Here is a 13,865-nt window from a genome sequence, read left to right on the forward strand (position 1 = left end):
CGAATAAAGACAAGTGTCGATTATGCTTGATAAAACGCAATGATACAAAATAACAGGGTCATGCTTTTGTCTTTTATATTTCGAAAAGTTCTCTTGGTTCATTGATAAGTGTAACAGCGACATGATGTTTATGTTGCTGAAGATAGTAAAATTAATGAAAATATAGATAAAGGACGTTGTTGATAATATTTTTGTAAATATGGACAAAGGACGTAACCGATGATGGTAATGTAAGTGTAAATACAAATATTAATAGAGAACGTAGTTAATCATATTTATGTAATCTGTATAAGAAAACGTAACAATTATATTTATGTCAATATAAATGACAAAGAACAGAGAAAGCATTCAAGATCGCAGATTCAACGCCTTATTGAAGTAACTTAGGAATAATTTCACCCAAGTGCAAAGCCGTCTTAGGAAAATGTTTGACAAGGCTTCATATTTTTTAGCAACAACCCCACCAAAGCCTTAATTTCCAGTACTGGACAACCAGCAAGCCGTTAATACCAGCAATGTTGATCATTATGCAACAGTCTCGCAGTGATGTTTACCTTGGGTTTGATCACAGAAACCTTATATTACCTGTGTCACCTGAATGTGTACAAACCAATGTTGATCCATCGACGGCTTAATGAAGTACAAAGACATACATGTAATTTTGTTGACAGGCCACACCGTGGTGTGAGTGTTGAGACGCCAAACCCCTCCAAAGAAGTGATGGTGTGGAATCACAGCGTTAATTGCTGTTTACACCTGAGAGTCCACACCTGGCCCTGGATGTGTGCGTGACACGTAGTTGCCTTGTCCAGTTGCACTGGGGCAAAATGAGGGGAAGTGTGATCTGACGCCACCTGTACTGTTACATTGTCGATGCCACGCGCCCTACCGTTGAATACAGTTCTTACTATGAGAGTCCACGTGTCTGGCGATACACTGTATATGAGTATATATCTGATTGGTGATACGGTGTATCTGTATACATCCGATTGGTGTATATGAGTATATATCTGATTAGTGATACGGTGTATATGAGTATATATCTGATTAGTGATACAGTGTATATCAGTATATAACTGTAACCGGAAGTGATGTCAATTGAGACATGACAGATTATATTGTTGTTAGGTGAAGGTGTTTTATGTAATTATAAAATCATGCAAATAAAAAGTATAAATTGCTAAATTCCAAAAATATGTTTAAAAGTTTCTTTGGTGAAGGGTTATTCAATAAACATTGTGGTTATTTGAAATTTGATGTTCAAAACTCATAAGAGGTTTTGTTGAGGGTGTGGTAGAAAATTCTATGTGGTTGAGGTGCATCTAAATTATGCCCCTTTGTGGAACATTTATATCACTAAGGAAGTGAGGTGGTTCATTCTGGCCTCAGTTTCATATTGTGTGTAATGTGACCAGAGATTAAGTCTCTGATTGGGTACGATCTAATTTTTGGGATATTAATACACTGAGTGTCCAAGCACATGGCACTTAGTATCCAGCAACAGAACAGCACAGAAACAACAGTGCTACATGCCACAGGTTAGTTTAATTTGATATTCTTTTATTCAAATACACTAAAATGTTATCATTTACACTGTTTAAATATAATTTAAGAAATATTACAAATAATTAGCAAATTATTTTCCACATAACAAGTACTTAAATTATTTCAATTATTGTATGCCTTGCAGTGGTATGAATTTGGCAAATGTTATTTGCAGGTGCCAAACAGGGTAAATTAAACTGCCATTCCTTTCCACACATGGGTAAGGTTTGTTTTCTTAAATATACAATTTATTTTTTCTCGCTGCATTGTGTGAATATTGTAACCCAGTGTACTGCAATACATGATTATTTTAATTCAGTTTATGCAACCTGAATGTTAATCCATGTCATACAACATTTTCAAGAATACTTTGATGTTTATACTGATATCATCACATGTTGCAGGATGTTTTTGTTTTGTTGGTGGAATCCATGTGGATTCGAAACTGAGTAATAAAACGTCCTCACCCCTACCAGCGTTGGTTGTCCTATAAAGAGCTGGTCACATATCTGATTGGTGATACGGTGTATATGTGTATATATCTGATTGGTGATACAGTGAATATGGGTATATACCTGATCGTGGTACAGTGTATATGGAACTGTTTGAAGCATGGGTATCGGATCGTACACTTCAGCCAAAATGTGTGAATCAAACGATTCAAATCTTGCATCTTACTGTTTTCCCCCGCAGGTATTGTCTAAGTAAAATCGCCGCGGTGTAATTCTCCTTCTTAATATTCACAGGGACTAAATTTGAACGTTTTGTCAAATCTATTTATTGGAATGCGAGGCAGATCCTTTCGTAGCCATCACTTGCTTTTGCGACGACACAAGAAAAACGAATTTAGAATTATCTCTCCCCCGTCGATTTGCATTCGCAAGACATCGGAAATTTCCGTGTTTCCGTGTTATTCGGGATAAACAAGCACTACAACAGTACCGAACGAGTTGCCATTGGCAGCGGGGTACGTTGCAAAGTACCTCGCTTGTAAGTAGGGCACACTGAAAATTATAGAAGAGTGCTTAGCCAGTCAGGAAACGGCATTTATGAGTGAGGTAAGATAAGAGTATATATCTGATTGGTGGTACGGTTTATGTGTGATTTTGTCTGTCTGTTGGTAGTTTGCATACATTTGGACTGAAGTGCAGATTACCTCGGTTCATATCCCAGTGTTTAAACAACAGACAAATCCAAGTACAGGCGGGTTCCACATTGTCAGATTATTTCCACCATGAACAGGACGTCCCTAAAGGCAGCATCCTGTCTGGCCCCATTTTAGGATCAAAATCAACATCCTCACTCACATCTTGAACATTTGTTTTCATAGGTCCCGTTTCGTGGATGATTCCAATATGTCATGCCAAGGTGAGAATATCGACACAATAGACAGGAGGCTACAAACTCCGCCTTAACAAAATAAAAAATGGACCCATGAAAATGCGCGTGTGTTAGTATGTGTCTTGTGATACGGTGCATATCTATATATATATATATCTGATTGGTGATACCGTGTATATGTGATTATACTGGTGACACATATATATTTTTGTATCTGTCTGGTGACACAGTGTATGCAAGTTTACATCTGTGCGGTGTGTATGTGTGCGTACATGCGTGCGTGCGTGCGAGTATGTGTGTATGTGCGTGTGATGTGTGTGTGATCTGTACCTGGGTGAATGTTGGTGTATACACCAAGTTATACTGTGAACTGTGCGTGCGCATCTGTTAACTGATGTGGCGGTGTAAAATACGTGTGCACATGTCTCGTTGATAACGACTGACTGACTGACTGACTAGACAACAAGTAAACGAACAGAGCAAACAAATACTATTGACGCTAGTGTGACTGCTGCTGCTGCTGCTGTCACAACCACCTGTTCACTCCTGCTAAGCGGCACAAATCCGGTTTAGAACCAACACTCAATCTTCATGGACCGCCGTCGTCATTAATTAGCGTGCTGTTGAAAAACAAAGCTACAACTACCCCAACTACAACAACCCCAACTACAACAACCAAGACGGGACCATTACTACCATCTGAACTACAACCATATCCACGACTTCTTTCACAACCATTACTGCTTCCACAACCACAACCACAACAACCACCACTACCATGACCACGACTTCCACACAACCGCCACTATCACAACATCTACCACAACTACTTCAACAACAACAACAACAACAGCAACAACACTATTACAGCTACAACCACCACTAACAGAAAGGCGAATATTAGTTTTACCTCAACCACGAGCACAGCCACGAGAACTACTTGAACACCTGTACATCTAAGACCACCACGATTGCTACCTACAACCGCAACACATCCGACTCTGTGTTTAGGTTCGACGCAATGTAAGAGGAACATATTTTACTTCTGTGTTTCTCATCACCCAACAACTTGGCCGCCGACAAAAAATTCTATTTCTGACCGACTCCAACTCAGAACCTACCACCCGCATATTTCATTGCATCCTTCCGTTGTCAGTGCTTGAATGAAAGCTACAGGTGAAGGACAAATCACAAAATGGCTGAGGGTTTGGTGTTAATATTCATCTTTCTTTGCATTTCATTTATTAATACACTATCGGATATCATAGAGTTACAAAACTTTTTAATGACAGAGGTGTCTAACTGTGTGAGATTAACGTCTGATTCAGACTCGTTTGACGTTCTTTGTAGCTTCTCTTTGTTGTTCTCAAGTGTTCCTGCTTGCAGTCTGCTTTATGGCTAAAACTATCTGCAAATTCTACAAAAAATATTTTTTACTGCACATATTTGTATTTCCAGGATACGAACGAAGATAAAATATATTTCTACCAGAAGACAGATCTTTCCTCCTTTTCTGGGAACATCATTCCCACACCAACTTCTACACAGACAAGACCCTTTTTTTCAGTATTACGCATTGAGCAAACAAGAGCAAGATGCAAAGATTCACAATAGAGGTTTCTAGTACAATGCAACTGAGTCAAATCTAAAGTAATGGGTCACAAATATAATATCAACTCACAAAAGTCTTGGTTTACAGTGAGAAACTGTTATATTGAATGTTACACGGCGAGCTGTCAGGCAGCGGTCATGTAGGTCAAGCGTTGACGAAGAGGCAGGCAGATGCAGGTAAGCCGAATGATGTGCTCCAGTTATTCCAAGAGTGGTCCGTGTGTGAATCAGTGTGTGTGTAAACACAATAACCAGACACAGTCTCTGATTCCTGAATATTCGAACACTTTGCGACCACATCGCCACCAACTTAGAACTTTCTTGCATAGCCCCGGAAGTAAACACAACACAACTAGTCAAGGGAGGCAGCTCTAGAGCACTGCCTTAAAGGCCTGCAGGTAAAATACTACTAGCACTGAACATTTATGATACGAAATGTGACCCCTAATAATTATCACTCAAAGCTCTAAACATTGTGACCCAATAATAATTATCACTTAATCAATAATACAAGTTACAAAAATACACTCTCGTAACACACTGACTTGACTGTCCCGACATATCCCGATTGTGTAGGTCGATGTTCATGCTATTGATCACTGGATTGTCCATATCCGATATTTACATAATTTCATATAGCTGTAATATGGCTGAGTTGCGGCGTTAAACAACAAGCGAAGAAACTACTGAACAAGTTCGAGAACGCTGAGACTTTGACAAAGGGTAGTTTTGTCTGATGCAGAATGCAGCGTTAAATACCGAACAAACCAACCTAAACGAGAAAAATAAAATATTTTTGCATTAAATCTAACGAACAATCAGCCCAACTGTGCCAAGGTTAAAAAATGGAACTTGCTTACTGTTCCAATGGTTATAAACTCCATTTAATGTTTTCTTACCACCCCTGGCAAACGGTAATTCAAGGGTGGCTTGACCAACAGTAGCCGAATACAATCGTTTATAGGTCCGCCCATATGACAGGGTATGACCAAAGTCATAGGATGGAGGCGCAAACTCATCGTTGCCTCCAACCTTTTAAATGGCTTTTATTATTGCGTATGATTTAACACCGCTTTTAAAAAATATTCCAGCAATATCTCTACGGGGAATACCAGAAATGGATTTCACATAATTGGGTTACGAGAACAACGAGCTCTTCTCTCGGGGCATCAGGGCAATGATCCTTGGTGTCTTGATACGAGGACAACGATCCATGCTTTAGAGATATGAGGACAACGATCCATGCTTTAGAGATACGAGGACAATGATCCATGCTCTAGGCATACGAGACCAACCATCAATACTCTATGAGTACGAGTACAACGATCTTTGCTGCAGAGGTACGAGGACAATAATCCAGTCTGTATGGATACGAGGACAACGGTCTATGCTGTAGATGTACGAGTACAACGATCTATAGATATTCTAGGGATACGAGGACAACGATCTATAGATATTCTAGGGATACGAGGACAACGATCCATGCTTTAGAGATATGAGGACAACGGGCTATGCTGTAAGGATACGAGGACCACGATCAACACACTAGGGATACCAGGGCAACGATCAACATTTTAGGGATACCAGGGCAACGATCAGCATTTTAGAGATACGAGGACAACGATCAACACTCTAGGGATACCAGGACAACGATCAACACACTAGCGATACGAGGACAACGAGCCGTGCTGCATGGACACGAGGACAACGATCTGCACTCTAGGGATACGAGGACAACGATCAACACTCTGGGGATATGAGGAAAACGACCAACACTCTAGGGGTACGAGGACAACGATCCAGACTCTACGAGCACAGGCAATGAACTTTACTTAGCAAGACTCTCCGATCTCATTTGGTGAGGTTGTTACGGCAATGACAAGACACAGGAGTCCCGGCGTGATGAGGATGCTACACAGAGTTCTTTACTGACCTTCTCATATCAGGGGTCCCACAATCCCGGACCCCTGGCCTCTGACCTCCAAGATGACTGACCGCCAACCTCGGTCATGTTTTCTTTTCTTGAACGTTGACAGTGAGTCTTTACGCTAGTTACGGAACAACAATGCGCGGGCAAGGTCCATTGCTATCGATTGGGTGAACATTCTTCTCTGAGGTGGAAAGCGGGATAGCATTGATGGATGTACACACTGGCTGTGTCATGAATATTTTATACAAAATATTATATGTATCCCCAATTGTAACAAATGTAATCAACATTCTCCACCCATCAAACAATTGGGAATCTGTAGTCTGCACCAACCACCTGTTCAACAAGTCGTTTGTTAAAATTGCAAACCTGACAGATGGCACATACAATGCGCTGTTGCATTAAACTAAACATGTAAATATTGTTCGTCAAAATAACTTAAAAATGAGGTACTGTATTTTTTTATACCTAGTATCGCTGGGTAAGGTGGAAAACTGGATATAGGAAGGATTACATTACAAATTACACATGACATGAATGCAACAGAGGGTGCTGGTAACCACAGGATAGTCAGGGCCCTTACCCCCTCAACACCCAGCTCAGACAGCGAATTCTGTGGAGCGCAATAGTGCAGTGGTAAGGCGTTTGCCTAGCACGCGGAAGGTTCCGGGCTCGATCCCAGATGGAGGGTCCTAGGTTCGCATCCCGAGGGGGCACATTTGATCCATAGACAGGATACATAAACCCACATTGTCTCAGTTCAACCAGCTGTAAAATGAGGATGTGCCGGCGATGTGATTGTTTAGTTCATTGCGTCTCCCAAGAGAGTTGAAAAAAGTATCGGAAAACATGATAGTGACCCATGATCGGGTATAATAATTTATATAGAGAACCTATAAGCGGACTTTGTTATTACGAACATTTCTGCTAGGATGTGATGCCTTGTCTAGCCCACCAAGAACTTTTCGAAGGATTTGTAGACTCCCTGAATTATCCAGAGTGTGTCTGTTCCGGGCAGGAAAGAGACGGATACCTCTAATGTCAGTCAGACGAATGCAAGGTACTGAATTTAAGGAACCAAAAACATTGTGGTGTCGGACAAGCTGGTACTTTCGATGACATTTAATTAGTAAGCACCGTACACATATTTGCCATGTTTCCCATGAATATTACCAATTACATTTGTCTCAGGAGGGATAGAAAATGAAATGATATAAACTCTTTCATCACAGCACTGACCCGAGTAGCAAAGAGAAAGCCTTATGTTTCACTTTTCAGCCCAGCCCTATTCTGCGTAGCAAAGTACTCAACATTAGGTTTTTATCTGTTGAAGGGTATGCATTACTGTATGTGTTATTGACTAGCGCTGTATAGAAGTAAGACTTTTCAAAGATAAGTTAATCTTACAATGTTATATAATAGAACGCTCGTCAGTCAGCTCCTTGATATTTTCCCAAACATTCAATATCTAAAAAATATTAATAACTGATAAAATGACAAAAAAATAGATGAATTCAGGTAGTCTCATATATTATTTTGGTTTTGTCTCTGTGTACATTTTGTAATAATGTTTTGATAATCTGCCGAGATGTATTGATTAACAAGTTATAATTTGAATACAGAGATCAGACAAAACCAAATATGAAAATAATTTCATTTTCGCTTCTTTGCTTGCTTTATACATACACACATGCACATTCATAACGCTCTATTTTCGTGCAGGCTCAAAATAGTCGACACAAGAAGATTAAAGCTAAATGTCATACGCACCTGGTCTATGGTTACGTCTGTGCTCGGAATGTATGGCCACCATATTGTGAAATTGTTGAGGAAGGATATATGCAGGATTCCATTTTGCCACTTTATTGACGCATCTGTGCCAAATTGACGAGCTTATGAAACTAGTGATATTGATATTTGTTCCAAAAACAAATCAGCTTGCACGTCTTGAACAAATATAATTGCGCAGCCATTGACAACTCGACAAGGCATTACAATATTGTTGGTGTAGATATTGATTCATCAATGGAGGATATATAATATGACTGTTTTGTGAGACATTTTATAAAATGTCACATTTTATGTGAGACATATTATGAAAACATAGTGTAAAACACAGTCAGAAAATGTTAACATTAAGCGTTTATCAAATGAATATGTATTGTTCATACTAATATTATTTGTCGATCGGTAACCTCACCACCTGAAATGTATTTGGAATGTCTGTCTGCCTGTCCATCTGTCTGTCTGTGTCTGTTTATGCCTCTCTCTCTCTGTGTGCGTGTGCGTGCGCGTGTGTGTGCGTGCGTGCGTGCCCGAGAAGGTCCCGGAATAGAATAAACGTTCAGCAACCCATGATTGTCGTAAGAGGAGATTGACGGGATCGGGTGGTCAGACTCGATGACTTGGTTGACACATGTCATCGGTTCCCAATTGCGCACATCGATGCTCATGTTGTTGATCACTGGATTATCTGGTCCACACTCGATTACTTATAGACCGCAGCCATATAGCTGTAATATTGCTGAGTGCGGCGTAAAACTAAACTCACCCACTCACTATGTGTGTGTGTGTCTGGGATGGCATACAATCACAGGAACAATACATGTCTAACTACACACGTAATGTACGAACAGTAGATAGGCTCCGTACGACACACATAATACGACAAAAATGACATACAGTTATCGTAACAGTACGTATCGTAACTGCACACGTAAATACTTATGTACGCCACGTAAATGCGAGATTCGTGACATGACATCATACGCGCCAGTGTTGCTGTAGTTGTTCATATAATTAAACTACGCCCCTTGAAAATAGCACGCCACATCGTACGTAGTAACGGTACATCTAGCTTTATCTCTGAGCGCCTAACGCCCAATCCCAGTCAATATGCCACGCCCAGCAGCTCTAACCCAACACGTCGCAGATGCCCCAGATTGCCTGAGGATGTGACACACGTTAGGTTAGAGTCACCCTGTCACGTACAATCGATGCTTTTGAGGCAGCCGGTTAAGCGCGTACGTCACGTGATTACTTGTGAGCATCCGAATCAATATGTAACCAGTGCTGTTTATACTGCAAGCACTTCTTATTTCCCCTTTCATACCACGTGTTTTCTATGCGATATGCTCTTAATTAACCCTGTATGAAAAGCGATACTTATAAAAGGACAACAGTAGGCTGTTTGAGTCTGTACTACCGTACAGTGGGAAACTCGTACAGCGGGATAACGAGTCGTAATATGCATGCTTGTCATGGGCTCCAAACAGAACCACGTGGCCATTCTCAGGCACTTCGTACAGGTGGAAGGTGTGGGGATTTTATTTTCATTAACCTCTCCCAGCTGTTGCTGAGTGTTGGGTCCCGACAAGATGACGAATGGTGGTGGTCCCATCGTTAAAACCAGCTTGATTCCAGGTGGCGAGGCACGCAGAGGTGGGACTACAGGCGTTTTTGTATTTTTATTAATTAATTTTAAAAAAATTGAACCATTGCATAAAATATTTGAACGAAACCTGATGATTCAGCTGATGTATTATAAATAAACAAATACAGAAACAACGCAGATGAAATATTAAATAGAATACAAATATTACTAAATTATTAATATTAGTAATATTTCTTTAACCGGTTTAACCCTCAATCGCATATTGATTGTTATTTGCACAACATGTGGCCATATCCTGTATGTAACCACTCAATATGAAAATCTGTGATGTTAATCATTAAATTTTATGGGACATGAAATACGCTTATATTCTGGTTTTGAAATTATCGAGATCTCGTTTTAACGATTTGGGGAAGTTTTTTTGTTGGAATGGTGATTCGGCGCTCCTGCTTAATTGTTAAAGTACATTGAAGTTTCAGGTGACGGATTGTGTGCTTAACCCTGATAAATCCTATGTCATAATTTGCTAAGAGTTTTGTATAATACATGGATGTTAATAGGCTTCTAGTTCTTTTAGGGGCGGTGGTGCAGTCAAGCGGTTATACGGTCGAAAACCCGGGGTTCGATTTCTGGTGTCCCCCATCGTGCTATTGGTGGAATATTGCTAAGAGCGGCGTAAAACCATACTCACTCACTCACCATGTATTTCCTAGCTTGGGTCCTGTCTTATTCCAGGCTGACATGTCGCCATGAAAGCGGAAAGAATGGCTTGAACATCAAGCGACAACACAACACAACACAACGCAATTCTAAGAACGTTCAAAAACGGAACTGTAAACTGTTTTCAGACAGGGTAACTGAAGTATACACACCATGTGCAGGCATCACTAGAGAATAACCAGTCGCGATAATCAGACGACTGAGACGACAAAATTAAATGTGAAAGTAGACGAATGAGGTTAGTTTAGCATGGTTTTGACTTCTCAGTTATATCTATCGAACTTGAGGTGTTTTAGTGAAACCAGGCACTCTGACCGCTCGCTCCACACCTACCGCCACCCCCAGACACACGCACACAGGCACACAGGCACACAGAGACACACAGACACACCCACCCCGACACACCGAGACACACACAGACACACAGCCACACAGACACAGACAGGCACACAGACAGGCACACACACAGAGACACACAGACACAGACAGACAGACACACAGACACATACATGCACCACGACAGACAGAAAGTCTGTACTCTAGGTGATTTTTAATTTTCTGTCAACAACAACCATATCAGATTGTCATTGATGTATGTACACGTATCTGTTTCCGGAAATCGATATGAGTAAGCATTGAGTTCGTGTATACTGTTTCAACCTTGCGTTCTGGTCTCTGTGTAGGATCATCTCTAGAAAGGACGCTATTCCTCTGATTTGTGCAAGTTCTTCTGTAAAAAGGGCTCTGTTTTCCTGATCTGTGCATTTATAAACTCTATAACGGATCTTGTCCCACTGTTTGTGCAGGACATGGTGCCGGTTCCTCAAAGCGTTCGTAGCGCTTCAGGCGTAAAGGTTTGGGAGTTATGATCATCTTACCGCTGCGATCGTTTGGAACGACGGGACCCAGCTCTAGAAAGGACACTGATGCCTTGATCTGAGCAGGATCAGTACAATAACGGAGGCTGGTCCTCTGATCTTTGTGCAGGATCAGCTCTTGAAAAAGACGCTGGTTCCCTGATCTGCATGCTGGATCAGTTCTGGAAAGGACGCTGGTTCCCTGATCTGCGTGTTGGATCAATTCTGGAAAGGACACTGGTGCCCCGATCTGCTTGGTGGGTCATTTCTGGAAAGGACGCTGGTAGCCTGAATTGCGTACAGGATCAGCTCTAGGAAGTACACTGGTCCCCTGATCTGCGCATGATCAGCTCTGAAAAACGATACTGGTCACAGGATATGCACAGGATCAACTCTATAAAAGGACGATGGTGCCCCTATCCGCGCAGGATCAGGTTTAGAAAGGAAGCTGTGCATAAATGGAAGGATTCCATGCCAAGTCGTCTACAACGTGGCTAGAGATTGAATGGCGCTTCCCCTACTTCCAGCCGACAGCGTTGAATCAATACTTTTTTTTTCCGTCGACGTATGCAGCAGGAGTGACTTATTGACGATTTACACAACACGAGTCAATTATGAGACCCGTCGTATTCGGATCCAGGTACTCATAGCCTAACGTTGATGAATAATGGATGTGTGTTGTGTAAACGACATGCAGTGATAACGATACCCCGCGTTGTGTGAACAGCCCTAAATAAAATATTGCATGATGATAATGCATCAAATGAAGCGATTGCAGTTAAAGCTTTGAAGTTTGAGGCGCTTTCTATTAGTATTAAACACCGCCACTAAGTGTTCACCAGACCATGGCATAGTCACCAGAGTTTCACATAACAATAATATTGACGTCAGTGTTGACGTAACGTTGAGTTTATCACTGTGTTCGTGTAGAATGAGGGACGGCGGGGTGGCCCAGTCGCTAAAACGTTCGCCCGTCACGTCGAAGATACAGGTTCGATTCTCCACATGGATAAATTGTGTGAGCTCATTTACGGTGTCCCACGCCGTGGTTAACGTTGGAATATTGCTAAAAGCGGCGTAAAACCATACCCACTCACTAATGTGACGTTGGTAAAAGGGCCATATTCCCCTACTAAGGCATTGTTTGGTTGCAGGAATTACAGACGTCAGTGACGTAATCGATTACGTGACTCTTTGCTGTTGGACGTTCCATAAATTTGTACATGAGGCATGTGCAACATGAAAGCTTTTAGATAAAATATTTTCGGTGAAAGTTACATCTTCAGACTTGATATAGTCTTTGAGATACATATATCTAACAGCTGTGTCATGCTGACATAAAGCAGTACGTGAACTCAATCTTCAGTAAACGGTATCACATCTTCACGCATCTCCATCTTACATAATGGTTCAGTGTTTTGGACAATTATGTCTCTCCTTACCCCAACTGCAAGTTAAAACCTACATCACCTGGAACTGATCTTATGTGCATTGTCTCAGAAGTACAGGGATAAGAATTGCCATAGAAGGCGACTGTGCTTGTCGCAAGAGGCGACTAACGGGATCGAGTGGTCAGGCTCGCTGACTTGGTTGACACGTCATCGGTTCCCAATTGCGCAGATCGATGCTCATGTTGTTGATCACTGGATTGTCTGGTCTACACTCGATTATTTACAGACCGCCATATAGCTGGAATATTGCTGAATGCGGCGTAAAACTAAACTCACTCACTCAAAGGGATAAGGAGACAGTATACAGGCACACCGACAGGCTACATTTACTGGTCATTTACGTGATATCAAAACTATACTGGACAAAATAAGTTAGGGATATTGCCTTTTTCATGACTGATATTTTATCAGTGTGTCAATGACTGGATAGATAATTATTCATAATTTTAGAGTATACATATATCCCTAACTATTTTTGTCCAGTAGAGATGATTACGTAGCACTCATAACGACATCCGGTGTTTATGTAACGGCAACACTGTGATCGGACACGTGTTGGGTTCACAAGCTCGAAATTTGGGCGTCATCGGTCCCTTGGATTCATAAGTCCCAAAACATTCAAGGCAAATTTCCTTCAACACCATTTAATCGTACAATAAATGCTATGTCAGTTTGTGGATAAATTTGTCCACAATCGCCAGTGGTTGATTCACCAGTGGGTGTTGGTATGAAACAAGCTTGGGTCTGTGCAGGTAGCTAGCAAAGGTATTGTAAAAGAACCAGACCATTTGGAGACAGATGCTTCGCCACACCCGGACCTAGTCTGTGGAACAGTCTGCCATCCAGCTTGAGGTCACATTATGACCTGTCAACGTTCAAAGTAAATCTACAGTCCTACCTCTTCCTAAAGGCGTATGAAGACCCGTAGCAAGTTTTCAACTGAGAGTTCCTACAACGGTTTTGAGTGGTTCATAAAGGTCCTAGCGCTCTAAGAGTATTTCCATAGAGAGATAGGT

Source organism: Haliotis asinina, chromosome 9, assembly GCF_037392515.1.
Source record: "Haliotis asinina isolate JCU_RB_2024 chromosome 9, JCU_Hal_asi_v2, whole genome shotgun sequence".
Classification (NCBI taxonomy): Eukaryota; Metazoa; Mollusca; class Gastropoda; order Lepetellida; family Haliotidae; genus Haliotis; species Haliotis asinina.